Raw genomic sequence first — 25,302 nt, 5'->3', positions numbered from 1 at the left:
TGATATGCCTATCACCTTAGAAAGGAACACAGCTCAAGCTGCTCTACAGTCTTCAGTTCGGCCGCTGGAGGGAGACTTGCAGTCTGAGCAAGTATGTTGACCAAGGAACACCTGGGTCAGCAACCATTGGAACGTGATATTTACATTTTCGTTGTTCATGCTTAGAGCAATCTGTGGTTCACACCTCTTTTCAGAAAACCTTGAAAATTACAACAGACTAACAAAACACCCCAAATCCTCTGTCAAATGACATTTGTGTCATTCATTGTCTGGAGAGGTAGAGAGGAAGTCCAACCTCCATGGCCGGTTAGCTCAGTTGGTTAGAGCGTGGTGCTAATAACGCCAAGGTCGCGGGTTCGATCCCCGTACGGGCCAAGTTGTACTTTTATTCAATAAAAAGCCAAAACTAATGTACTATTTTTAAAAAATTTAAAAAAAAACACAACTAACTAACAATAATAAAAAAAATCTACTCTGTGCAGCATTTAAGTCATAACTCTTTCAAAGGACTCTTTCTTTATTGCCCCACGGCTCCTAGCTCTGGCTTGTTTAAGGAATCTGGAAGCAGAGGGATACAGAGAAGACCTGAGCCTTTGTCCTCGTCACATTTCCTAGTGTCCTTCTCTCCATCCGCACTGACTCCTCACCTGACCTCCTGGGTGGATAAGAAGGGTGGGTGACTCCTGCGTGCTTCCTGCCTTCTGCTCATCTAGAGACACTGAACTGAGGAATGTCGGGTTCAGAACCCCCAGCCATTCACCAATGTCCAACAGCTGAGTGAGGGCCAAAGCATGTCCTGGCAGATTCTTTCCTGCCAGTTCTCTGAGCGGGAGCTTTGTCCCTCCCAACAGTCCCAGGGAGCCCGGCAGAGGTCTGCGTTGTGGTTTTTACTAAGAACCTTTCAGTGAGCTCCCCCATTGCATTAAAGGCAAGGATCATAAATATCCTTGTAACGTAAAGAGCGGTAACATAAAAGGCATCGATCCCACTACCTCTCGCATGCTAAGCGAGCGCTCTACCATTTGAGCTAATCCCCCGACGGTTTCTACCTTTTCTTGTATTTTCTTGTGTGTTCAGTGGTCCTCACACAATTATGTACTTTGTCTTTGGTCCAGGAAAGCATGACAATGAAGGTCCATATGGTAGTGCAGCTGAGATCCTTAGGTCCTAAGGGCTGAAAATGTAGGGAGTGAGCTGAGAGTCTGAAAAGAGAAGAGTGAGAAAAAAGTAACGCTGTTTCCGCCCGGTTTCGAACCGGGGACCTCTCGCGTGTTAGGCGAGCGTGATGACCACTACACTACGGAAACTTCCTATATACACACAATTTTCTAGTTTCCAGACAGACATTCTAAACTTCCTTAGTAAACGGTTTGATGATGGCGTTCATTGTATATCCCTGCATCGTGGACTGGCTAAATCAAGGTAACTAAGACGGCTGACCTCCTCATCGCCAGCCCTTCGTGACCCCACCCTACCCTGCTGCCGCCAGATGAGCTCTCATGGAAGCCAAGTCCTGTGGAACTCGTCCCTCGGTGGCTGGTTCACCTCACTCAGCACCATGTCCTCGGCTTCTTGGGTTTGAGGGACAGAGCCGCTTTTTAATAAGAATCCTTCTGGGAATTACCCTTCTGTGGAGGTGAAGGAGTGAGCATCTCAGAAGACAGTGATTAGTTCCTGTGAACGAGCAAATGTCTCAGAACTCCTTGATCCCGCTGCTGTGGCCATGTTCCCACTAGAGGGATGGCTCTGTGGCTCCATTTTCAATTTCTAAAGGAATCGTCATGCTAAGGACCTGGCTTTGAATCTCAGCACCCACATGACCTCTCCTCAGCATTTCCAGCTCCAGTTTTAGGGCATCTGTCGCCCTCTTTCGGTTCTATGCGGCACTGCATGCAAATGCCCATGCACATAAATACTCTTTCCTGTGAATCCTCTGAGTCTTCCCTTCCTTTGTGTCCGCAAACGTCACGCAGAAACCCTTTTGTCAGGGACTCCCAGTGGCCACACTGGGCTCAAACACAGAAGCCCTTCTTTCCTATCCTACCCTGGGGACTTCGCCTCTTGTTGAGCATCCAGGGTCCCCTTAGCTCTTTTCCACTGACCCCCTCCCCCCCCAGGCTTTCCTCATAGCCCAACTCCACTCTTTTGTCGGTTAGGGATCAGAAATGCTTTCTACCATGGACCCCCAGGGACCACACTGAGCTAGGACACAGGTAGGCAGTTTTCGCTATCCTTCCTGCCCTGCATTCTGATCTCTCCAGACCTGCTCTCAGTCCTGTAGCAGCCTGCCTGCAGGGCTCTCCTCCCTCCTCCCTCCACTCTGTGGGAACCTTGTTGCCACCCCTGGTCCCCCAGCTCTTTTCCATTCCGCTCTGGTTCTTTTCTAGTAGCTGTCTCCATTCCTTTATGTCACCTGTCAACGTACAGAATCCCTCTCTACCAGAACCCCACAGCCTCGGATCCAGAGTGGGCACTAGCTACCAAAGAACAGAATACCCACCCAACCGGGACAAGATCAGATATCGTCCCCGAGAAACCCCTCAAATTGCATAGCTCCAGTGCCTATTGGACAGGGAGACAGCAGCCTCCAGGAGAAGCCCTAGTCCTACTGCAGTAGACCTTTAGAAATGCAATGAAGCTGCAGCATCCGACCAGGACTTCCAAATAGCAGTTATGAGTATGTTCAAGGACCTTTAAAAGGATGTGAACAAATAAATGCCTTACTGAAAAACCATGAAAACACAAACAGTTGGATGAAACCATGAAAACCTTTTGAGACCTGAACATAGAAAGAGAATCACGGAAGAAAACCCAAACTGAACCAAAACTGGAGATAAAAACCTTAGGGTGTCAAATAAAAACCTTAAACTAAGCCCCATTAGAAGATGATGAGACATTGAAGAAATAATGTGAGGACAAGATAGGATAAATAAATAGCTCAGTCAAAGAAAACGTTAAATCTAAAAATAATTAAAAGTACAAAAGTAAATCCATGTCTACCCTAATTGTCCTCATAGAACCTACATCCAGTGACTGATGGAAGCAGATGCAGAGACCCACAGCCAAGCACTTGGCCTAGCTCCTGGAATTCAGCTGAAGGAGGGATTATGGGAGCAAGGGGCGTCCAGATCATGATGGGGAAAACCACAGAGACAGCTGACCCGAGCTAGTGGGAACTTAAGGACTCTGGAGTGGCAGCTAGGGAGCCTGCATGGGACCACACTAGGATGACATTTCTGTGGCTTGATCTGTTTGTGGGACCCCTGACAATAGGACCAGGATTTATCCCGAGTACACGGACTGGCTTTTTAGAGCCCATTCCCTATGGTGTGATGCCTTACTCAGTGGTGATGTAATCGGGAGGGGCTTGGTCCGGCCCTAACTTGGTGTGCCAGCCTGTGTTGACTACCCAAGGAGGCCGTACCCCTTATGATGAGGGGAGGGGGAAGCAGGACAAGTGGAGGGAGGGGAAACAGATGTTAGTATGTAAAATGAAAAAAAAATGAATAAAAAATTATAAATAAATAAATAAAACCAAGTACAAAACATCCAGAAAATCTGATCAATGCTGAGAAAAAAAAAGTTTTTGCTTTTGTTTTGTTTTTTTTTGTTTGTTTGTTTGTTTGTTTTGTTTTGAGACAGGCTTTCTCTGTGTAGCTCTGGCTGTTCTGAACTCCGTTTTTAGACCAGACTGGCATCGAACTCACAGAGATCAGCCTTCTTCTGCCCTCTAGCCCCACCACTGAGATTAAAGGTGTGAGCCACCACCACTGGGGCAAAAATATGTTTGGCACAAGCACAGAAGAAATTTACCCAATCTGAAGACAGAGGTGCCTGTCCAAGCACAAGACGCACACTGAACAACAAATAGATAGGACCAGAAAAGAAATTCCCCATAACACATGATGATCAAAACACTAAAGATACAGAAGAAAAAAACAACATTGAAGTTGAAAGAGAAAAAGATCAGTCATAAAGTGATATTTGTATAAGTGTTATAAGGACATTTCAAAATCTTATAAAAGTCTTAAAAATTCTTGTAAAGGCATGCATATTTGAATAATACCTAATTTCTCAAGGGACACAATGTTGGACCCCAAAATCTGGGGGTCTCCAGTGGGCACCCCAGGAACCCAGACTCCAGTCCAGTTGATGCAATAGCAAGAGGTTTTTTTTTTTTTGTTTTTTTTTTTATTGAAGCTTCTATATAGAAGGGCAAACTCTGCTACTAAGAGCAAGAGCCGCATCTTACTGCAGCCCCATGGGGGCCTTTAAAGGAAAAACCCACAAAAGCGATCAGATTACAATTCCCATACAGTTTTGTTTCACAAGATCATGGTCTGGGTACAGAATGATCACAGAGGGGGTACAGTTACATCAACAGGCACATTCTTCCTGAAACCTCAAGGGGGGTATCAGGGCAGGAGTGGAGTTTACACAAAGGTCACAGTAGTCCTTCCTGGAACACCTGCAACTATCCCAGTCACAGTTGAGTACATCTCTTAATAGAAATCTCTTTATATTGTTATATGGTTGCAGGGGAGATTGAACAATGGCTGAGTCAGCTTGCTCTTGGAACTAGATTTTTAGTTTCTCACTTCCTGGTGCTTGAAGTTTCTCTTTTCCTGAGGCTTGGGGGTGTAAGCCTGAAGGGCTAGGGTCTTTCAACTTTGAAAACCAGTGGGGCCTGGACAGACGTTCCACAACCAAGGAGATGACAGGTGTCAGCCCAGACTACTATACTTAGCAAAACTATCAATCACCATCAGCGGGGAAAGAAAAACATTCCATGACAAAACCAAATTTAAGTAATTTCTACCTACCAATCCAGTTCTACAGAAAACATTAGAAGGAAAACCTCAGTCTGAGGATATTAGCCACATCCCAAAAGATACAAGGTGTAGTCATTTTTTATTTGTGCTGAAATGTGGTGATATTTTATTTGTGCTTTGATAAATAAAGCTTGCCTGGAGATCAGGGGGAAAAGGCCAGTCATTTTAAGTAAACAAGGTCAGGCGGCACCTTTCCTTAATCCGATCACTTAGCAGACAGGGTCTCTGTATGTTCAAGACCATACTAGGGAACGGAACCAAGCATGGTGAGAGATACCTTTATTCCCAGTACCAACCACAGAGACCTGGAGGTCTGTACAGACAGGCAGTGACAAGGAAGTGAGGTAGCTGGGCTAAGATAGCCAATGAGAGGGCAGAACAGCAAGGCAATAAAGGCTTGGGTAGACAGGCAGTAGCTCACATTTGGAAGCTGCAGAGCTGTGAGGTAAGGTGGTTGGTGGCTGTCACTATTTCCCTGATCTCTAAGGCTTTCACCCCTATATTTGGCTCTGCATTTTTTATTTAATAAGACCATTTAGAAATTCTTCTACAACAAGGAAAAAATAATCCCACAACAGTACATCAAAAGAGGGGGTGGGGGGACCCACCTCCTGACAACAAGAGACCAGAAATCAGTAAACACTGCTCATTGACTTACAAATTAGATGAGAAAACAGAATCCAACTTTCTGCTCTAGCCAAGAACCAAATCTCATCAACAAGGATGCGTGTCACCTCGGGGTGAAAGAGTGGAAAGAGGAATTCCAAGCACATGGACCCAAGAAGCAAGCAGGTGTGCTTATCTTAATACCAGACAGAATGGATTTCTAACCAAAACTGACCAGAAGAGGGGGAAGGACACTTGTAGGAGGCCGTGGGAGTGTACATCAGGTGACAACTAATTTTCAACAGTTCCACCTACCAGATGATTAACTCTGATGGGGAGCCCCACTGGGCAAAGACCGTGGGATCACTGACTGTCAATGACCAGTTGTTTCTGTCTATAGTTTTTCTCATGTGCCACTACATTTCTTCTCTAAAAACTGCTACAGGTGTTTTCCCACTGCTTGTGTGTTTATCTCATGTATATATTCCATCTATTGGGCACACTTAGAGTTGTGGATGGTCAGGAAGATGATTTCTACTTAAGCTATATAATTCTAATGAATAGAAAGAATATTCCAATATTTTTCATACTCAGACTGGCATAGGAAAATTCTCAGCTACAAAGACAGCCTTTTATACATTTAGCTAAGACCTCAGAACAAATTCAAAACAGACTAGCTGCCCCTGCAGAGAATACACAAGGACCAGTTCCCGGTGTTTGTTAAACCAAGATTAGGCCACTTGAGAGCGAGTTCCAGGAAAGGCACAGAGCTACACAGAGAAACCCTGTCTTGAAAAAACAAAACAAAGCAAAACAAAACAAAACAAGATTAGGCATGAAGCAACTTTGGAAGACACAACCCCCTGCAGACTTATTGTTTATGTCCTAAATTTCAATGTCACTCTCTGTCTGAGAACATTAACCACAATTCATGCACGGACAAGCATTACTCACCATCCCTGGTCAGTATGACCTCCCTAGCCTGAGAGAAACTGTGTGACTTACCACGTGTTACGAGAACGCATCAGACCCTGTATATGTAACATAACTGTCTAGAGTTTGGCTGTTGAGGTATGTGGCCTGAAAGAGGGATGTGGCTGAATGCGCAGTGGGAGAAGTGTGGGGAGAAAGAGTGTGTAGGGAGAGAAGTATGAGAAATGCAAGAAGAGAGAGAGATGTGTGTGTAGAATGTGTGTGAAGAGGTGAGTGTGTGGGTGAGTGCATGATGTAGAAGAGAAATGCAAATTATTTGTGAAGGACTGTAGCAGAGTAGAGAGAAGAAATACATATAGAAGAGAGATATGTGGAGAAGAGATGTAGCTGCTGAGGAAAGCAATGTAGCAATATGGAAAGGTGTGTAACTATGTTGAAGACTGATTTTTTTAAGATGAAGTAAAAGAGAAAGTTACCATCATAATCTGTGTGTTTCCTTTTTTGATACTCCTCAGATAGCTGGGCAGGGGGGTGGGGTGGGGTGGTGGCACACGCCTTTAATCCCTGTGAGTTCGAGGCCAGTCTGATCAACAAAGTCTGGTCAACAAAGTGAGTCAGGACAGCTAGGACTGTTACACAGAGAAACCCTGTCTTGAAGAAAAAAGAAAAAAAATAACCCTCAGATAGAAAAAGTCTAGCCCTGGCCACATTTGTGGATTTTTTGCATAACCTGGTGGCAATCTTGGAGCTACATCTCCAAAAGGCTGTCAGGATCCACTACATACTCTTTAAAGGAACACCTGCCAAAAGGATATTGCCATTATAAACAGTTATGCACCAAACACAAGGTGCTCAAGTTCATAAGGAAATATTACTACAGGCAAAACCACGTATTTATTGTCACACCGTGGCAGTGGGTGACCTCCATTCCACACTTTCCTCAATAGACATGTCATCCAGACAGAAACCAGAGAAATGCTGGAGTCAAATAACATCCTAAGTCAAATGGACCTGCAGACACCCACAGAACATTCCAACTAAACACTAAATGATACACTTTCTTTTCGACAATGCTTGGGACTTGCTCCAAACTTGGCCACAGTCTAGAACACAAGGCAAGTCCCCACAGATACAAGACAACAGAAAACTCTCTGCCTCCTTCCTGATCACAGGGGTAAAGCTGGATATCAACAGCTGCAGAGAGTGCACAAACTCATGGAAACTGAACAGCTCACTACTGAATGAAAAATGGTGGAAAAGAAATTAAAGCCCTCTTAAATTGAATGAAAATAAAAACACAACACCCACACCAATTGGACGCAAGGAAGGCAGTTCTCTGAGGCCACTTCACAGCACTAAATGACTACATCAGAAGACTGCATCAGAAGACCTGAGAGACCTCACAATGGCAACTTAGTGACACAGGGTTGTCAGGAAAGCTCTAGACAATGACAGGGAGGAACAACACCCCATCAGAGTAGATGACAGGAAAGAATCCACTGCAGGATGAAATCAGTGAAACAGAAACAAACATAAAACACAATTCAAAGAATCAGTGAAATGAATTAGTTCTTTGAGACATTTAACATGACTGACAAACTTTTAGTCAAATTAAATAAAGTACAAGGAGAAGATCCATATTTTAAAAAGTAGATATGAAAAGGGGATATTACAGCAGACACTAAGGAAATGCAGAGAATTATAAGGACATACTTTGAAAAATCTATATTTTACCAAATTGGAAAACTTACAAGAAATGGAAGAATTTATTTATATGTATGACCTATCAAAGTTAAGTCAAGATCAATTTAAACATGCTCATAACCTCTAGTCAAATAGAAGTCCCTAAGCCAAACAAAACAACAAAAACAAAAACAAAACAAAAACAGGGCCAGATAGACTCTTGTGCAGAATTCTACCAGACATTCAAAGAAGAATGAACAACGATACTCCTCAAATCATTCCACAAAATAGTAACTGAAGGAACATTTTCTAATTCTTTTTTTTAAAGCTGCTATTATTCTGATACCAAAGCCGAACAAAGACCCAACAAAAAATTATAGACCAATATCATTTATGAACATAGATGTAAAAATTCTCAATAAAGTACTTGAAAACAGAATCCAAGAACATAGCAAAAAGATTATCTACTGTGGTGGTTTAAAAGAACATGGCCCCCAAAGAGAGTGGCACTATTAGGAGGTGTGGCCTTGTTGAAGTAAGTATGACCTTGTAGGAAGAAGTGTGTCACTGTGGGGGTGGGCTTTGGGGTCTCTTTTGCTCAGGCTTTGCACATTATGATACTAAGTCTACTTCCTGTTGCATTCCAGATGTAGAACTGACTGCTGCTCCAGCACCCTGTCTGCCTGCACACTGCCATGTCCTAGCATGGTGATGATGGACTGAACCTCTGAACTGTGAGTGAGCCACTGCAATTACATGTTTTAGTTTATAAGTGTTTCTGCTCATGATGTCTCTTCACATCAATAGAAACAAGATATCTACCAAGATCAAAAGGCTTCATCCCAGAGATGCAGGTCTGGTTCAATATATGTAAATCAATAAACATATTCCACCACATAAACAGACTGAAAGAATAGAAATACCATCATCTCATTAGATGTATAAAGGGCCTTTCACAATATCCAGTACCCTTCATGGTAAAAGTTCTGGAGAGACTAGGATGCTAAAGGATATAATAATGGCAATTTACAGTAAGTCCAAAGCCAACATAACCAAAACAAAGAGAAACTCAAATCATTTCCACTAATATCAGGGAGAAAGCAAGGATGTCCACTTTTTCCATCTCTATTCAATATAGTATTTGAAGTCTTATGAGAACATTAAGAAAACCGAAGGAGAACATGGGGATACAAATAGGAGAAGAAGTCAAAGCATCTTTATTTGTAGATGACATAATTTTATACACAAAAGACCCTAAAGATTGCACCAGAAAACTTTTATAACCGATAAACACTTTCAGCAAAGTAGTAGGATACACGTTAGCAAATAAAAATCAGCAGCCATCATATATACACAAGTGACAAACAAATGGAGAAGGAAATCAGGGAGACAGTGCCTGGCACAGTGTCCTAAAAAACAGCCCAGGATAACTGTAACTAAGGAAGTGTGTAAATAACAACTTTCAGACATTGAAGAAAAAGATTGAAGAAGACACTAAAAGATGGAAAGACCTCCCATGCCCATGGAGTGGTAGGATTAATATTGTGAAAATGCGCATCTTGTCAAAAGCAACTTACAGATCCAATGTAATCCCCATCAAAATTCCAACATAGTTCTTTATAGGAATAAAAAAAATTAGCTTTCTGTGGGAAATAACTCAGGATATCTAAAACAACCCTGAATGATAAAAGAACTGCTGAAGGTATCCCACATTTCAAGTTGTATTATAGAGCCATAGTAATAATAACAGCCTAGTATCAGCATAAAATCAGACATGTTCATCAATGGAATAGATTTGAAGGCTCACTCATTAGTTCACACACTTATGCACAACTGATTATTGAGAAAGGAGCCAAAAATACAACCCAAAGAAAAGACAGCATCTCCAACGAATGGTGCTGGACAAACTGGATGTCTGCATATACAAAAATGAAAATAGACCCATGTCTATCATTCTGCACAAAAGTCAGCCCCAAACGGATAAAGGATGTCAACAGAAGACCAGATACACTGAATCTGAAGGAAGAGAAAGTAGGGAATAGGTTTGAATTCACTGGCACAGGAAAGGACTTTCTGAACAAGATACAGATAGCACAGGCACTGAGGTCATGAAGTTAAACCCTCTGTACAGCAAAGGATACCATCACTGGGACAAGACAGCAGGCTACAGGATGGGGAAATTTCTTTACAAATTATCCATCTAATAGAGCATCAATATCTAGTACATATTAAGATCTAAACAATTGAACATCAAGAGAACAAGACAATTAAAAATGGGCTACAGTACTAAATGGAGAGCTCTCAAAGGTTGAAGTACAAATGGCTAAGAAACAAAAATATACTGAACATCCTTAGCCTTCAGGGAAATGCGAATGAAAACTACATTGAGATTTCATCTTTCCCCAGTCAGAATGGCCAAGAACCATAAAGCAAACAACAGCACATGCTGGCGGGAATGTAAGGAAAGGAGAACACTTATTCATTGCTAGTGAGAGTCCTAACTTGTACAGCCACTATGGAAATGGGTGTGGTGGTTCCTCGGGAAGTTGGGAATCTATCTGTCTCAGACTACCTAAAACTAGCATGGTGGCATATGCCCGAATCCCAGCACACATGATTTTCATAACAGAATACAGCTGATATATAACAAGCCAAGTAACACCAAAAACTCCTTGGGATTTGGCTTCCTCTGGAGGAATTCCCTGATTCCTCCAGGTAGTGAATTTGCCATAACCAGCTGAGTTCTTATGATATATTCCTGTGGCCCACAGCAGAGGAATAAATGAGTGAATGACTTCACATCACTCTTTGTGACTTAGCTGCAGCCGGGCAACTCCAGAGCATCAAATTTAGAGGGGATTTAACCTGCTTCCTCCATCACGCAATAGGATGAAGACATAATACATACTTGCACTGTCCGGTATAGCCTGAATCTCTTCACTCTGCATCTCATCAACCAGGAATTGATTTCAATATGATCACCGTCAGCAGCTGTGATTCTATTTTTTCAGATGTGACTTGGAATTCTCTCTAGTCCTTCCTTGTCACCCACGGTCAACCTGCTACAAAGGCACCTAATAGACCCTGGGTAGAGAAGGACGCCTCCTTCTGTGCAGAATGGACTTCAGGGTCTTCTGTGAGGAGAGTGACAGACATGCAATTGTCCTCAAATAGCCCTGCCCATCAGCAGCGTCACAGTGGAATCTTAGTCTCCAGCACCCTGCATCCACCTGCAACTTTTAAAGACCATAACATCACTATGAAGTTACACCGTATCAGCTAGTGCTGATTCTGAAGCATCTCCTACACAGGATGGTGGAGTCCGCACCCTCTGGGTTCATCTGAACAAGACCCTGTGAGCTGAGGGAGCGGGAGAGTTACAGCTGCCCTTTGCCTCTCCCTTGTTTCACTGCTCTGGCATTCTCTTCCCTCAGACGTCTTTCCTTCCTGCTCTCCTTTGCTGAAAAGTAACACAGGAGCTTCTCCGTTCCCTGAAGGGCAGGGAAATGGAACTGATGTTTGTTCTCTGTCCATTCTACTCTGTTGTATCTTCTGCTTCCATCTGTGTCTACATGTAGTGCCTGTTCTCGGTTGTCAGTTTGACTATATCCAGAATTAACTAAAACCCGAAAATGGCTGGGCCAACCTGTGAGGGATTTTTGCTTAGTTAGATCATCAGAAGTAGCCTTCTGATCCTGACCTTTAAGGTAGGAAGACACACCTTTAATTCAGATCTTTCAAGGAGAGAAAATCCACCTCTAACCTGGGTCACAGCTTGTGATCTATAAAGGACTTGGAAAATGGAAGTATTTGCTCTTTGCTTTCTTGTTCTTACTTCCAAGTGAGTCCATTCCTTCACTGGCATTAGAGTCTTAGTGTCAGGCATTCCAGCTTCTACTGATGACCAGATGAAACATGCAGTCCCATGGACTCAGCTACTGAACTTCTGGACCTTCCATTCATAGGCATTCACGGTTGGATTAACTGGAATACTGCTTGCAAGTCAATCTAATAAACCTCCTTTATTTATATGTAATTTTAATATAAATATTCTATTTTTATATAATCTAATATCTCCTCTTTAGATAGGTAGATAGATAGATACATACATAGATAGATAGATAGATAGATAGATAGATAGATAGATAGATAGACAGACAGAGTCATTCTCTAAGTTCTGTTAGTCTAGAGAACCCTGTTTAACACACCATACAATGAAGGCATTCCTCTTAAAATCACAAAATATCCTGGGTTTTCAATTCCCTATGCCCTTACCTACTCTAAAAGATTTGTCAAGTTTAATCCAAGTAGTCCGGTTTGGCAACAAAAGGAATTGTCCAAATCTGCCCTTTCCTGATGCAATGAAGGCTCAGGGAAATTGAGTATTTTTCTCAGGGTTCAGAGTTGGGAGGTGGTAAGGCCTGAATTGGGAAACAGATTGAGTGTGTAATAATGAGTTCTTTCGCTGCCCCAACTCACCTATCACTGCCTGGTCTCCATAGTAAACTCACCCATTAACACACCAAATTTCTAATCTCCCAACCTCCACAGCCTTGAAAGTAGACTGGACTCCTAGCAATAGTCACCTGCCCCAGAGATGGAGAGAATTAGAATCTGGGACTCTGCCAAGGCGGTTCCAGACCAGGTTGGCATTCAGGTCTAGGCTGCAGGAGGAAATTCTCCTGCAGGGAAAGAGCAACTGAGTATGTGTTTGCCATCTCAGCTTCTGGAGGAAAGAGAGCAAATTGTTCCGCTCCAGATCCATTGTCAGCAGGTCCTTTCCTGGACTGGACTGAGTGTGTGCCAGCACATCACCAAGCAGAGGAGTGTGCAAATGAGCCCTGTGTCCAGACACTGTTTTCTTACTTATGTGGTCAGAAGATTTCTCAAGTGAGGAACCAAGGTGCAAAGGAAACCTGCAGATTGTGTCTCTGAAACCAAACCTGGAGCTTCTTCCCGTCCCCGAGATGTAGCGCAAGGGTCAGTGGCCTTGATCCCCTGCTTCAGGGCGTAGCACTTGGCCTTCAGGTGAGAGAACTGTTGATGGGCAGAACCTTCTGCTGCTGGCCCAGGCAAGCAACCCTGCGGCTTCATTCTTCCAAGAAGGAACAACAATGTGAACTCAGATTTCAGAGTTGGTACCTGAAGGATGCTAGTCCTGAATCTGGGATATATGGGTTCAATGGATTCAAGACTGTCCACGGAGGATGTTGAAGTTGCCAAGGTAGAGGTGTTCTTCATGGGTTCAATGGTTGTTTTTCAATACCAGGTGGGAGCCTTCCCAGTTCCAGGGACCTCTCCCCTGTGAAGCGAGTGTGATAACCACTATACTACAGAATTACCCTACATAGCCAGTTTGTCGCTCTGCTATCCAAGACAACTACAGTCTCCTTGCTAAGGTGCCATCCAGAAGTTCCATATCTACATTAACAAACAGAACCACAAAGAAAGAAATCAAACCAGGAAAAAAAGCTGTGGATGAGAGGACAGTTAATGGTACAGGAAGGTGTCCTGGCTGGTTGTGTGTCAATTTGACACAAGCTACAGTCATCATGGAGGAAGGAGCCTCATTGGGGAAACACCTCAGTGAGATCCAGCTGCAAGGCATTTTCTCAATTAGGAATCAATGGGAGAGGCCCAATCCATGGTTGGTGGTGCCATCCCTGGGCTCCTGTCCTGGTTTCTATAAGAAAGCAGGCTGAACCAGCCAGGGGAAGCAAGCCAGTAAGCAGCACCCCTCCATGGCCTCTCCATCAGCTCCTGCCTCCAGGTTCCTGCCCTGTTTAAGTTCTGTCCTGACTTCCTTTGGTGATGAACAGCAATATGGAAGTATAAGCTGAATAAACCCTTTCCTCCCCAACTTGCTTTTTGGTCATGGTGTTTCCTCCCAGCAATAGAAACCCTAACTAAGACAGAAGGAGTAAGGAACAAATAAACGTGCAGACAGAATCAAAAGTAACCAATCGGCTGGAGGATGTGGGCAGTTCTTCCTCCATGCTAATGGAGCACTGTAGCACTTCAGCTAAGAATCCCTCGGTGCCTGGACCTTCTGGTCCCTTTTATTTGCAGTCGCCTGCGGTTCCCCGGGATCGCATGACTGTCAAGTCTCAAAACGCAGAGCCCAGACTCTCATCGCAATCTTCTCAAAAGCTGTTCGGACAGGAACTTATTATGCCTGTGCCACTTCGCTAAGAAAGTGGTTCTCAACCTCTGGGTGGAGACCTCCCGAGACTTTCACAGGGGTCTCCCAAAACAAACGGAAAACACAGATATCTACATTTTGATTCACAAGAGAAGCAAAATTACAGCTATGAATTAGCAACGAAAATAATTTTATGGTTGGAGTGCCCACAATATGAGGGACTCTATTAAAGGGTCTCAGCATTAGGAAGGTTGAGAACCACTGCTCTAGGAGAAAGAGGACTGGAGCAATGTGGAGAGGCAACGCACACTGCTGTGAGGGGCGGTGAGGCTTCCTTTGCTTGTTCTTAGAGAGGATGGAGAATGTGTTCCCTTAGGACTCATCCAGAAAGATGGCCGCGTGATCCATTGCAAAATCTGAGAACTTCAGAATTGCAGAGAACTGCAGATGTAATGGTCTTATTAAGTAAGAAACACAGAGCCAAATGCAGAGTTAAAAGCCCAAGAGGTCAGAGCAGTAGCTAAGAGCTGAGACTAAAACATTTTCTTACCTTTCGCTGCCGTTGCCTTTCTTCCCCTCCGAAAAACGGTTACATCTACAGAGAACAGTAAAAAAAGAAAAACTGCTGTTCCCGCCCGGTTTCGAACCGGGGACCTCTCGCGTGTGAGGCGAGCGTGATAACCACTACACTACGGAAACGCGCCTTGGCAGCGTTTTTGTCACTTTCCAATTCAAGACAGACGTTGTGTGTTCTTGCTGAAGTGTCATCCAGAAGTTGCAGATCCACATTAACAGAGAGAACCGCAAGGAATGCAAGCAAACCGAAGATAAAAGCCACAGTGCAGAGGCGACATGGCCCCGGAAAGTTAATAAATGTGGCTTGGGCGGCGCTCCAGGGGGAGAGAGCTCAGGGGGAGGAGAAGCGCGGGTGTAGGAATTCCCGCGTGGAGACGCAGCGTGCACCGTAGGGGAGTCGCGCACGTGTAAAACACTCGGAGGGAAGGAGGACGGAAGGGCCTGATCACCCGGAGACACCTCGGGGAGGAGAACATTGGAGACCTTTCGAGAGAACCCGGACAGGTGACCAAACGGTCACAGCAATGAGTTAGCAAAGGATTTACACCTTTTAAAATTTATTTTTATTTTTTAACAGAGCTTAGAAATGGAAAGTGGAGAGTAGTAGAGAGGGTTCCACTCGGGCCGCGTTTGCCCACGGGACGCTGTGGGTGGCAGTGCAGGGCTCGGGGTAGCTCCAGTGAGGCGCACAACAGTCCTCCACCCACGAGCTTGAGTGGGCGGAGATAGACGAGGAAAAGGACGATTGAGAGAGGCCGGCAGAGAACTTCCAGCACGGCCTGATTTAAGGGGAAATCCTAAGCCTGGTGGCACAGAAGAGGTTCTGACTCAGCGTCTGGCGAGGAAGGAACAAATAAAAAAGGTTACAAGCATTTGTGAGATGCACAGAATAACGAGTGCATGATGTGAATGGGAAAACTCACAGGTGACTGCTCCAGGGAGCGCTGAATTTCTAGGTGTGAGGTTAATTATTAGTCCTCAAATTAGTGGAGGTGAGGCAAAGACAGAGTAGGAGCACCTCAGTAGAGCCTTGGTTTCAGGGGTAGCATAAGAATTGGAGGATGTGGGCATCGATCCCACTACCTCTCGCATGCTAAGCGAGCGCTCTACCATTTGAGCCAATCCCCCGGTGTTGTACATATTTTCTTGTACTTGCTGTGTGTCCAGTGGCTCCGCTGGTCCTCACAAAATTGCCTGTTGTATCCCCAGGTTAGCATAAGAGTCAAGGCCAAAATCGTAGAGTCGAGATTCTTAGGTCCTACGGGCTGAAAAGTGTAGGGAGTGAGCTGAAAGTGTAAAAATAGAAAACAAGTAGTGTTTCCGCCCGGTTTCGAACCGGGGACCTCTCGCGTGTTAGGCGAGCGTGATGACCACTACACTACGGAAACCCCCTACAGCCCCACCATTTGTAAGTTTCAAGACATACATTTAAAACTTTCTGAGTAAATGGATTGATGATGGCACTTGTTGTATGTACTTCTGTCATGGACTGGCTAAATCAAGGTAACTAAGACGGCTGACTTCCTCATCCCCCAGCCCTTGGTGACCCCACCCTACCCTGCTGCCGCCAGATGAGCACTCAGAATCCACACTGTAAATAAAAGTCCTGTGGAATTCGTCCCTGGGTGGCTGGTTCACCTCACTTAACACCACGTCCTCAGCTTCACTCCAGTGGTTGCAAGTGACAGAGTCGCTTTATAGAAGGCTGAGTAGCTAACGTTCCACGTCTACCTGCTGAGTTTTCATCTGTCCGTTGATGGACAGTAGCTTCATCCTGTGACTTGATTGTTGGGAATAACCCTGCTGTGAGTGTGAAGGAACCAGTGTGTCAGAAGACAAGGATGCCTTACCATGGACAGAGCAAGTATGAGTCAATGACTGGCATTGCGCTCTATTGCTACATTTCTAAAGAAAGTTCCATGCTAGTGCCTTTAATGGCTGTAATAATTTACATCCCATCGAAACTGAGCAAGCATCCTCTTTTCTCCACACCTCACCAACACCCGCTCTTTTCTCGTTCTGGTAGAATAGGAGTGATAGAATCAAATACCTCAGAGGGCTTTGATTCTCATTTCCTTGATCACTCATGAACTGGGCACACTTTCACAGATCAGTTTGTCTCTTGTCTTCTTTGAAAAGCACCTCTTCTGACCCTTTGCTCCATTTTGTCAGGTTGTTCGTCTTCTGGCTGCGGAACTTGGTGTGTATTGGGTAGCAAGCCCTCATGTGAAGTGAGATTGTCCATGCTTTCTCCCTCTCCACAGGCAGCCTGAGGCTCTCTGGTTGTTTCTTTGTGCAGCTTGTGTTTCGGGATAAGAAGCTTGTGGTTTCTGTCTTTGCCCTGGTGGCCTGTGCTTATAAAATGCATCCAAAGCCATGGCCAGACTCATGGCATGCCGCTTCCCCCTGCGACCTTCTTCTGGCAGTGTTTTCAAGTCTCGTATTTAAGTCTTCAGCACACTTGGTATTTGCACCTGGTGTGTGAGATGGACTCAGTTTCCTTCTTCTGCATGCAGACGTCCAGGCATCCCACATCTGCGTATTGAAGAGAGCTTTCTTTCTCTGTTGTGCCCTCTCATTTTTGTTCTCTTTTAGGTTTTGTTGTTTTGTGTGTGCTTTATTTTTCTTGGAGATAATTCCACCGTATACCTCCAAGCTGGCCTAGAACTCACTGTAGAGCCCAACCTTATTAAATAAATAAACAAACAAAAAATCACGATGTAGTGGTACATGACTTTCATCTCAACACTGGGATAGCACGGCACACTGAGAGGAGGTGGACATGGGGAGAGTGGAGGAGTGGATCTCTGTGAATTTGAAGCCAGCCTGGTCTACATGGTGAAGTCCTGGTCAGCCAGAGCTGCATAGTGAAATCCTGTCTCGAAAATAAATTTAAGAAAAGAATAATATCTTAATTGGCTTTATTTCCAGGAAGACTGTGAATGGTGTGAGGATGGAGCAGAGGGCTGTGCATAGAGCGTGTGAGGCTGGGGAGGGGAGGGGTCAGGAGCAGAGGGCTATGCATAGAGCAGGTATGGGGGACCTGCCCCCACTTTTCCCCCAGGGTTCTCTTGAGGAGTCAGGAATAAGAGATTTAGATAGAAATATAGAGGGGAGAGAGACAGACAGAAACACAAGATATCCTCATCAGGGCTTGGATTTATATCTACTGACCCCTTCTGTCTCTTCTAAAGGACTTTTTATAGGAATGCCAAAGGGTGGAGCAAAAGATCTCCCCCTTGCCAGATCAAAGCACACTGCACATCCAAGTGCAGACCCTTCCAAACCCCTGGTAACCATGCACGTGGTCAGTCCATCCCCTTATGCAGTTCTGCTGGGTAAAGCAAGCTCAGATCTCACTAGGAAACCTCTGTGGGCTCCCACAAGCAGGTGAGGCTGGGACGGGAGGGGTTAGCAGCAAAAGGCTGGGAGGACTGAGATAATTTCCTTTCTACATTTGCTAAACATGGCTGTCTTGATGAAGGGGTAACGCCTTCTTCAGTCAGCTTCTGAGGTCACAAAACATTAATACTGAAGTTGTTCTAGTGACTGAATAATATGTCTAAACCTGTGTGTCCCTAAAGGGACACCACAGAGGAAGTTGCATTTTATCAAGAGTCATCACCAGGCAGGTGGTGACATCTGGAATTTCCCACTGCAGTTTCACAGTGGCCAAAGTCTCAGGCTGAAAGTAAGAGAAGATTACATTAGGAGTCTTCCCAATGAATATGAGGAATAGGGAAGTAAATGCAGGGGTATCACTCAACATCCAGGTGGTTGCTTTAGAGATCCAAAGATGGAAGGGTTTTTGGAGGCTCACCTCTCTCCTTTTGACAGGTCAGGCCATGTTTACCTGTAGAGATTCTAAGGCAGCTGGAGGCATAACTGTAACGGGAGGCCTGGTGTCGTGTGTTTGAAGCAGAAGAGGGCAAGAGTGTGAATCATAGATGCTTTGCCCTGCACCAGCCACACAAGGGCGTTAGAAAGGTGGGAGTGGGCAGCCCCAAGCAATGGTACTGACCTCGGAATTTCTACCCCAGGAGCACTCCTCCTCTTCCAACCTTACTTTTACTTACACAGAGACATGCAGACACACACACACACACACACACACACTAGGTTTATTCACCAACAATGATACAATTTAGAATTCTAACATACTGTGAAAACAAAAACAAAGTTTCTCAGAATTTTCAGATAGATTCTTGGCATGCTACTTTTTGAGATTCGGGGCAATACATGCCAAGTATCTAGAGTATTTTAAATTGTGACATTTTAAACATACTTTTTAAATAATAAAATACCTTAAGTATTGTAGTACAAAGAACTACATCGCACAGGAATATTCAATGAAAAACAGAATTTAAAAAGTCTTCCCAATTAAAACAAACAAACAAATAAAACTTTGAGTTTTACTTCCCTACAAGGGTATAGAACAGCCATAAGAGAGAAGACCTGCTTAGAAGTGCCAACTCCAGTCTCCTTTTCTGGCCTGCACTTACTCAGTGATCCACTTTCTTAAGGCTGACATCTGCTGCTCTTCCTGACATTTGTCTACCCTCCAGCTTCTCAGCTTAGTAGATGTAAACAGCCTTTTGTTTTTAATTCCTTTACATATATTTATTAGGAGGCTGGGGACGAGTGAATGGCTGTGTGGGAAATCCAGACAAATGCGGGAATTGGTTCTCTCCTCCCACGTGGATTCCAAAGAACAAACTCAGGTCATCAGGCTTGGCAGCAAGTACTTTTACTGCTGAGTTCTCTCACTGGTCCCAGATCACCGCTCTTGAAGCCCCATTTTCTGACAGATTCAAATCCCTAACCTCACTAGGAGGGAGGAACCTGGTTTAGGGGTCTGTTTTTCAAACAGGGGTCTGAAACCGATAGGCACGATCTTTTCTGTTATCCCAACACTTTGAGGTGGAGCAGGATTGAGAATTCAGGACCATCCTGGTCTACCTAGGCAGGCCCAAGCCAGCGAGGACTATGTAGTGGGGCCCTATCTCTAAGTAAGGAAACAACAGAAAAACTTCTCAATCCGACTGAATTAATTTTCATTGGGTTGGGTTCCTGCCTGTCCTCGGGAGGGCAGCAAATGCTCCAACTGTGATGCTCCTCACATGGCTTGCTCAGCTGTCCCCGCCCCCCTTTTCCTGGCTCATTCCTTGATGCAACATTCCCGGTGTCTACAGTAACTGACTCAGGCTGGAGCAAAAATGTCATCACCAGGAAAAAGGTTAACTCACGGTCTAGGTAGCTCACAGCCATGTGACCTTGTGCTATCCCAAGCCAGGTGTTTAAATGAAGAAAGCACAGTGGTGACTATACACCTACAGTGATGTTTTTCTCTTCTCAAGTAAGGCTTTGCTCTTCTCTCTGTCTAGCCTGACACAATTTCCATTTTGACTTTTTACTTTCAGGATTTTCTTTCCATTTCAAGTGGCTGTTTATCCTTGGGGGGTAGAGTTGGTGCTGGGCCTGTAGTAATTAAGAGTAAAGATTTTGACAGTCAAGCAGGGCTGGGCTCCAGTCAATAGAGAAGCAGTCCTCAAAGGAAGGCCAGAACATCTGGAATATGGAGGTGGGAGATCTTGCTGACCTTCCGAACACGGATTGCCTGTCACTGACTTGAACTTCTCATTAGGTAGTAGTCAGAGGAATTCATAGATATGACAGGATAAAAGGGTAGATTATTGATCTACTTTTAAAGAGCAACAACTTGTTTAAAATATTTTGCATTCTATGGATTTTAGTTTGTTGATACAAATTTAAAGTTAATTTTGTTATAGTGTATGTACATTTCTACTCTTGTTTAAGGTATGTTTGTGCAGCTCATTTGAAATTGTAAAGTATTATTAAGAAATACAGATTAATAGTTAATCATGTATGATAATAAAACTTATAATCATATTAGTTGTTTTTTAGGTATTCAAAGATATATTTCAGATAGATAGGTAATCTTCAAACACTTCAGAGACCTATAGAACATGGCATTTAAAATGTTTTAAAAACTTGGGCGGTGGTGGCGCACGCCTGTAAAATGTTTTAAAAACTTAGACTATCTAGGCATTGAGACACGTCTTCTCCTGGCAGCACCGATCTACTTCAGAGAAGTTGATGGGTATTGAAGAAACTCCATATGGAGTTTGCTTTAGTTATGACAAAAGTTAGCCATTTGGGCAAGAAACTGTTCTTGCCTGGACTACTTGACAAAATACTGTATAAACTGGACATACAGGACCCATAGGAAGATGACCACTAAACTTTGCAAGATGAGATGGTCCTTCAGGTTCCTGCTTCACAGAGGAGACTGACAGACATTCTACAAGACACAGGGAAAAGCGTCTGAGAGAGTCTAGGTCTATAGGCTGAAGATGGATGCCCCAACATTGCAGAGGAACTTTGGATGACTGTCCAGGCAGCCAAATGTCTCTATCATTTCTAGAATTATGGAAGTTGCTTACAATGTATTTCCTGTTTACTTAGGTAATATTATATCCTTCTGGGGTCTTTGATGTATCTGAAGACTATTTAGTTATAATTATAATTTTCCTTGGTTATGATAAAAGATTAATTAGATATGAAACTTTAGACTCACAAATACAGAATAGATGACAGAATATTTTCTTTAAGTTTGTCAAATACAAATAGACTAGATATTGTAATTGTTATTTTATGTTAAAGTTAAGACCTTTTGTTTTGATTATACAAAAAAAGGGGGAAGTGCTGTGGGATATTTTTCTGTATGCTGTGAATATGTGTTGCTATGATTGGTTAATAAAGAAGTTGTTCTGGACTATGGTGAGTCAGGTTATAGCCAGGCAAGAAATCCAAGAGAGAGAGACAGGAAGAATAAAGGCAGAGGTGGAAGACACGCCAGCCTACTGCCCAAGGAACAACATGCCAGCAGATTGGTAAGTCATGAAACACATGGCAAAACATAGATTAATAGAAATGGGTTAATTTAAGATATAAGAGCTAGCTAGAAAGAGGCCTGCCATAGACCATACAGTTTGTAATTAATATAAGCCTCTGTGTGTTTACTTGGGGTCAAGTGGCTGCAGGACACAGGTGGGAGAGATTTGCCCTGATTGCAGGGCCAGGCAGGACCAGAGAAACATCTGACTATAGAAACTGGGACATAAACTTCCCATGCTGAGTTATGAGAGCGCTAGCCTAGGAGCTTTCAGCAGCAAATGGCTTAAACAAAGTGGATATATTATCACAGCCCACACACCTGGAGACAGAAACGACAGAGGTTACTTCAGGGTCTCCCTCATGTCCTTGGGATGTCTGCTGCTCCTGAGGACCTGGGTTCCCAGCATTCACAGATGTCTGCACAGGGGATCTAATGCTCTGTGCTGAGACATACATACCTGACCTGACAGACCTGACAGACATGATGTCATTGGATCTCTGCCATCATCCCCAACACAGGCCTCACACTGTGCTGTGGCCTGAAATTCCTCTAGCCCTCACTGGCACCTGACAAAGTCCAGAGGAAAAGCAACAGACCTCCCTCACCTGCACTTCTGGAGGACAACTACATGCTGAGTGCATTTCCCTCCTGAGGTGGATCTGATTACACATCTCACCCAACTACTACCAAGAGAGACCCTAGGATTAACTAATCAAATAATATCTTGGGAGCTGTGCATGGGCAGGGAAGTTTGGAATAAAATCACTTTTTTTTGCTGGAAGGGAGAGATGGGCAGTTATGGTCACTGGTGATGATACAGTCAAGCATTGGTGCTATGCCCTTCCTCCTTCCCCAGATCAAAACGAGATGCTATTCCTTGATGCCAGAGATGGCTCCCCAGTCAAGAGCACTGATTGCCCTTCCAGAGGACCTGGGTTCCCGACATTCACATGGTGGTTCACAACTCTCAGTACCAGGGGATGTTATTTATGCCTTCTGTGCACAGACATACATGAAGGTAATCATCCATACACATAAGAAAAGAATTTTAAAAAATGTCAATTTAAGCCGGGCGGTGGTGGCGCACGCCTTTAATCCCAGCACTCGGGAGGCAGAGGCAGGCGGATCTCTGTGAGTTCGAGGCCAGCCTGGACTACCAAGTGAGTCCCAGGAAAGGCGCAAAGCTACACAGAGAAACCCTGTCTCGAAAAAAACCAAAAAAAAAAAAAAAAAAAAAAAAAAAAAAAAAAATGTCAATTTAAAAAATGAAAGCACTATTCCTTACATTGAACCTACATCAGACTATAATTTCCAGGGATAAGCATCACAGAAGCAAGCTAGTCCATAGCCAGTATTGCCAGCTGAGATTCAGCAAACATGGGCACAATGACCTTAACTGCACATGACTCCACACGGCCTTACAAGTCAGGGTCAGCTAACTTTGGCTGTAATTCCACACTACAGACCCTACAGTCAACAATAAAGTGACAAGGCACTTTTGGAATCCTTAATGTCCCAGGGAACACAAAGATCACAGTGCAGTTTTTAAGTCAGTTGAGGTAGCAGGCTCCACTTTCCTCCACAGGACAGGGTAGGAGCCCTAAATACCCAACTTAGGAAACTGGAAATTTATCTACAAAGTAGAAAATGTTCATTGCTTCCCAGTCTTACTTTTGAAGTATCTCCACCAACACTTGGTTCTTTCTTGTCCTTTTTTTTTTTTTTCTGGTGTCCTCTCTTGTGAAAATAAAAGTTCTTGGCTTCTAGTCAATATCTGATTAGTAACTCTTTCCAATCTAGTTAACAAGGTTGAGTGTGTGGCTGTGAAGGCTTAACCATAGGCCAGGCATGACATTGCGCTGAAATTAGTCTTGCTATCTGGTGGATGACATCTTCATTCAGTTCCTCTCCTGCTTTTCGAGTGACTTGGCTCTGGTCACAAATATTTTCCTGGGTTTGACTTGTCTTGATTGCAAGAAGCATCCCAAAGGACGATGATGAGCTGAAGGAAGAAGCAGAGGCTTCCTGAGGAAAGAATGATGAGACTGAAAACAAATTCTTGACACTCACTGATTGTTGGTTCTGTCAATCTGGCACAATCTACAGTCACCTGGGAAAGAGAGTATCACTGAGGGATTATCCAGGTGAAGTGATCCTGTGGGCATGTCTGTATGGTGTTAGCTTTTTACTATGTAGCTCTGGCTGTTCTGAAACTCACTACGAAGACCAGGTTGGCCTTGAACTCACAGAGATCCACCTGCCTCTGCTTCCTAAGTGTTGGGATTAAAGGTGTGAGCCACTATGCCCGTCTGTTAAAAATCATTTAACAAAGTTCAGTATCCATTCATGATTTAAAAAAACAAAATAAAGAAGAAAATTATCTCAATGCATTAAAGTCCATTTATGAAAGGACACCATAACATAACTAATGAGGCAATCTTCAAGGATTTTCCTTTAAGATTGGATACAAGGTGATTGTCCATTCTTTCCTGTTCTTTTCAATCTAGCATTAGAAGTACTAACAAGAATAATTAGGAATAAGAAATTAATGACAGGCAAATATGGGTGTGAGGAGAAGGAAAAACTAACCCTTCCTGATGACAGGTAGAAATCTGTAAAGGCTCTACTACAATGTACGAGAATAAACAACTTTAATAAACTTTTGGGATACAGAAAAAAACCAAACATTTGGAGTTTTTTTTTTTTTTTTTTTTTTTTGGTTTTTCGAGACAGGGGACAGGGTTTCTCTGTGTAGCTTTGCGCCTTTCCTGGAACTCACTTGGTAGCCCAGGCTGGCCTCGAACTCACAGAGATCCACCTGGCTCTGCCTCCCGAGTGCTGGGATTAAAGGCGTGCGCCACCACCGCCCGGCACATTTGGAGTTTTTTAATATCAATATGATCTAATCAGAAGAAGAAAACAGTCCCATTTAAAAGTCCTTCACACAGTTATATCACACCCTACCACCAATAGTTCAGGGACCCTACAGAAGAGGGAGCAGAAAAACCAGAGACTGGGGAGAGTCGGAGTGAGCCAGTGTCTTCTGGATAGGAAGGACTGCAGCACTTAGGAGCTAGCTCACAACGGCTGTGGTTATCTGTACACGGTCATCAGCCAGTCAACAGTCTATGTCACTTCAAAAAAAGTGTAACGTACACAGGCAAAGGATGCAACCGCGTTTAACAAGGTTTGGAGATGGTGAAATTGTGAGGTTTTTGTGGCTAAAGGGCACACAGCTACAGTTACGTAGGTTGAGTAATTCTTGAGATTGAACGCACGTCATGCTGCGTGTAGATAACACTGTATTGAATACTGAAAATCTACAAAGAGAGGTTTCAGGCATTCTCACTTTGTAGACAAAATTATAACTACTTCAGGAGATGGAGATGTTAATTAGCTTGACTATAGGGATCTATATCATATCACTATATGACTGGTGTCTACTGTGTATCAAAATGGCATTCTAACTGAGCTTGTCAAAGCTGCATGTAATCGAGTTAAAAGATATAGCACGTGTAATGTCTTTATTCTTAAAGATGTGAAATAAATTGGGTGTGCTAGTTTACACTCATAATCCCAGCATAGGGATGGCTGAGACAGGAAGACTGGGA

At 43.8% G+C, this 25,302-nt stretch overlaps 5 non-coding genes across 5 annotated transcripts; 1 reads left to right on the top strand and 4 right to left on the bottom strand.

Moving 5' to 3' along the window:
* The first annotated feature begins 301 nt into the window (after positions 1–301).
* Positions 302–375, top strand: Trnai-aau (transfer RNA isoleucine (anticodon AAU)). Its single transcript has one exon. It is a non-coding gene; the product is annotated as a tRNA-Ile (tRNA).
* Positions 376–1,234: 859 nt separating this feature from the next.
* On the bottom strand, positions 1,235–1,307 carry Trnav-aac (transfer RNA valine (anticodon AAC)). The gene has a single exon. It is a non-coding gene; the product is annotated as a tRNA-Val (tRNA).
* A 13,515-nt stretch (positions 1,308–14,822) lies between these two features.
* Trnav-cac (transfer RNA valine (anticodon CAC)) lies at positions 14,823–14,895 on the bottom strand. Its single transcript has one exon. It is a non-coding gene; the product is annotated as a tRNA-Val (tRNA).
* A 932-nt stretch (positions 14,896–15,827) lies between these two features.
* Positions 15,828–15,900, bottom strand: Trnaa-agc (transfer RNA alanine (anticodon AGC)). The gene has a single exon. It is a non-coding gene; the product is annotated as a tRNA-Ala (tRNA).
* A 187-nt stretch (positions 15,901–16,087) lies between these two features.
* Positions 16,088–16,160, bottom strand: Trnav-aac (transfer RNA valine (anticodon AAC)). The gene has a single exon. It is a non-coding gene; the product is annotated as a tRNA-Val (tRNA).
* Between the last annotated feature and the right edge of the window lie 9,142 nt (positions 16,161–25,302).

The sequence above is a fragment of the Peromyscus maniculatus genome, chromosome 5 (genome assembly GCF_049852395.1).
Source record: "Peromyscus maniculatus bairdii isolate BWxNUB_F1_BW_parent chromosome 5, HU_Pman_BW_mat_3.1, whole genome shotgun sequence".
In the NCBI taxonomy this organism is placed as follows: domain Eukaryota; kingdom Metazoa; phylum Chordata; class Mammalia; order Rodentia; family Cricetidae; genus Peromyscus; species Peromyscus maniculatus.
The sequence above is the reverse complement of the archived record's forward strand: the minus strand, read 5'-3'. Positions and strand labels throughout refer to the sequence as shown.